General features: G+C 40.7%; 1 pseudogene; it reads right to left on the bottom strand.

Annotated features, from left to right (window-relative positions):
• Nucleotides 1-1,615: 1,615 nt before the first annotated feature.
• On the bottom strand, nucleotides 1,616-2,047 carry LOC102266385 (protein yippee-like 5; annotated as a pseudogene).
• Between the last annotated feature and the right edge of the window lie 1,356 nt (nucleotides 2,048-3,403).

Below are 3,403 nucleotides of genomic sequence, written 5' to 3'. Positions count from 1 at the left end.
AGTGCTTTTCTGTCCCCAAGCTTCAGGTTCAACCTGTGCCAAGGAAAGCTCTGCATGGTTTCAGTGAATCACTGTCTATCCTGCTGATCATCCTGTAAATAAACTGGCTTTCCTTGGTCAGGTTTCTGCCCCTGGGCCAGCTGGAAAGGTCACTGGCTAAAAGACCCTTAGAAGGGAACTGTAGGAATGCCTGGCATTTTAAGGCCTCTAATAGACAGTTTTGTTGTTGTTGTTTAGTCAATGAGTTGTGTCCAGTCTTTTGTGACCCCATAGATTCTAGCCTGCCAGGTTCCTCTGTCCATGGGATTCTCCAGGCAAGAATACTGGGATGGGTGGCCATTCTCTTCTCCAGGGGATCTTCCCAACCCAGGGATTGAACCCATGTCTCCTGTGTTGGCAGGCAGATTCTTTACTACCTCTTCACCTGGAAAGCCAGATCACTTCATAGATACATCATAATCTACTGAATCATTACTTCGTTGAACATTTAAGCTATTTGTAGAAACTTTCTTTTCTTCCTTTTTTCCTTCCTTATTTCTTTGCTTTTTTAAGTAATGATGTAACAAACGTCTTTTGTTATAAAGCTTTGTTTCTCTAAGAAAAATGTTTCCCTAAAAATGGAATTACATGGATGAAATGTTTCAAGTCTCTTGAAGTGTACTGCTAAAAGATGCCCAGGAAGTCCATGTCACTTATCTTCTTAATGATGGGATGCAATATAGTTTTTATATATATATATATATATCTCACATCCTAACTAGCAGTGAATTGTTAAATTGTTAAAAATCATTGTTATTTTGATGGTTTGAAAATGGTAAAGTCTTGCTTCAACCTGCATTTCTTTCATTTATGAAGTTGAATATTTCTTCTTTTTTCCCAACTATTACTTTATTTATATTACTATGCTTAAGCTGGGCTTCCTTGGTGGCTCAGCTGGTAAAGAATCCGCCTGCAATGCAGGAGACCTGGGTTTGATCCCTGGACTGGGAAGATTCCCTAGGGATAAGAAAGGCTACCCATTCCAGTATTCTGGCCTGGAGAATTCCATGGACTACAGTCCATGGGGTCGAAAAGAGTCAGACTCGACTGAGAGACTTTCACTTTCACTTTCATGCTTAAGTTACACAGAAAAGACTAACACTGAACCTTCAGCACTGGTCACAAATTCAGATCTCTTCTTTGAACTTAGCAAATCAAGTGAAATAACTGGATTAAAAAAAAAAAAAAGTTTTAAAATGAAGCCCAGAAAAATTTAAAAACCATGCTCTTGACACATTTTCCTTTCAAAATGTGCATAAAACACTTTTTCACTCTAATAGCCCAGGTTTTTTTCCTCACATAGCCCACCATGTAGCTGCAGGTAGACTATTCTGCCTCAAGATATAAACATAGGGGGAAAAAATAACAGCAGCTGCATAATATTGTCTCTACACACTGCTGTTGGATGGAAAATAGAAAATTTTTAAAAAGAGAGAAAGGTTCCATCATAGATTCTCATAACCTCTCATTCCACAGTTCATGACTCTGACTCTGAGGCTAAGGTGACAATGTATGTAAGTTGAGTCTTGTTTCCAGTGAAAGAGACCTGGGAAAAGATGGATTTATCTCTTTTTCTTCAAGAGTTATCAGATGGTTCATGCTCCTCCTCAAAGCCCTTACTTTCTCGAACTAGAGCACTTTTCAGGGTCACATGGCCTTCCTTATAAAATTGGCTGTCTTCAGTGGCAAACTCATAGATCCATCCCAGTTTGCTATTGCAGTTTTTGCAGCTCACATTTTGAACCAAGTGATGACTAGAGAGCATGACCCAGTCTTGAAATTCACAGGTTGACTGCCTTGTTATAAAGAAATGCTCTGCATCACAATACTGTGAAGTAATTATCCTCCAAGTAAAATAAATAAAGAAATTTTTCTTTTGAAAAGAACTATTCTGCTAGTGGTGCCTGTGAATTGCATGGAGATGAATTCTGAGCAGTTGGTCAGGATCATATCAGTTTGCAAAGGAAAACAGACGGGTACCACTGATATCAAGGAAAATCCTGCCCATTTTTATAGTTGAAGCTCTAAATACCCCAAGTGGCTGTGAGATCATGACTGCCAATGACTCTTCGCTCCTCAACTGGGATAAAGCCTTGAACATTTTTTCAAATGTGTCTGTACCATTTCTATTTTCTTTTTCGTGATTTGTCAGTATATACATGGAAGTTCTTCATGGCTTAGAAATGTGAATATAAGAGGAAGTTTCATTGTAAAGAATCTGCCTGCAATATGGGAGACCTGGGTTTGATCCGTGGGTCAGGAAGATCCTCTAGATAAAGGGAATGGCTACCCACTCCAGTATTCTTGCCTGGAGAATCCCATGGACAGAGGAGCCTGGTGGGCTACAGTGCATAGAGTTGAAAAGTCTTCCCCACACCCTACTGCAGGTTCCTCTGCATTTCCCCAGAGGATTCTTCAAAGGCATTTTTCTATGATTAGCATTAACAACCAAATCACTCACTACTTCTTTTAACCCTGAAAAAATACCATTATTTCTCTAAATCTTAATGATTTTTTAAGGCTCTGTGCTCTCCACTCATGTGATGGTTAATTTTATGTGTCAACTTGACTGAACTAAGGAATGCCCAGATAGCTGGTAAAATATTATTTCTGGAAGAAATTAGCATTTGAATCAGGAGACTGTATAAAGAAGAGATTAGCATTTGAATCAGTAGACTGTGTAAAGAAGATTGCCCTCACCAAGGCAGGTGGGTGTCACCAAATCCGTTGAGGAACTGAATAAGACAAAAAGCTGGAGGAAGGGGGAAATCACTTTCTTGGGCTGGGACATCCATCTCTTCCCTCCCTTAGACATCCAGGGCTCCTGGCTCTGTAGCCTTTGGATTCAGACTAAATTACCCCACCAGCTTTCCTGGTTCTCAGTCTGTAGACAGCAGATCAGACTGTGAAATTTCTCAACCTCCTTATTTACACGAGCAAATTTCTATAATCCGTCTCCTCTTACATGTGCATATGTACATGCTAAGTCACTTCAGTTGTGTCTGACTCTTTGCGACCCCGTGGACTATAGCCCGCCAGGCTCCTCTGTCTATGGGATTCTCCAGGCAAGAATACTGGAGTGGGTTACCATTTCCTTCTCCAGGGGATCTTCCCGACCCAGGGATCGAACCCACATCTCCTGCATTGGCAGGCGGGTTCTTTGCCACTAGCACCAAAGAAGCCCCTCCTCTTATGTGTATCTCTATATATCCTACTGGTTTTGTTTCTCCATAGAACCCTGACTAGTACAACCCAGTACCACCAGGATATCAACTCCCTACAGGCCCCAAGCATTACACTGTCAGGTCAAACTGCAAAGCAAAATCTTGGTAGAAAATTTGGTTACATAGGTTATATCCCCTAT

Source organism: Bos mutus, chromosome 4 (assembly GCF_027580195.1).
Source record: "Bos mutus isolate GX-2022 chromosome 4, NWIPB_WYAK_1.1, whole genome shotgun sequence".
In the NCBI taxonomy this organism is placed as follows: domain Eukaryota; kingdom Metazoa; phylum Chordata; class Mammalia; order Artiodactyla; family Bovidae; genus Bos; species Bos mutus.
The sequence above is the reverse complement of the archived record's forward strand: the minus strand, read 5'-3'. Positions and strand labels throughout refer to the sequence as shown.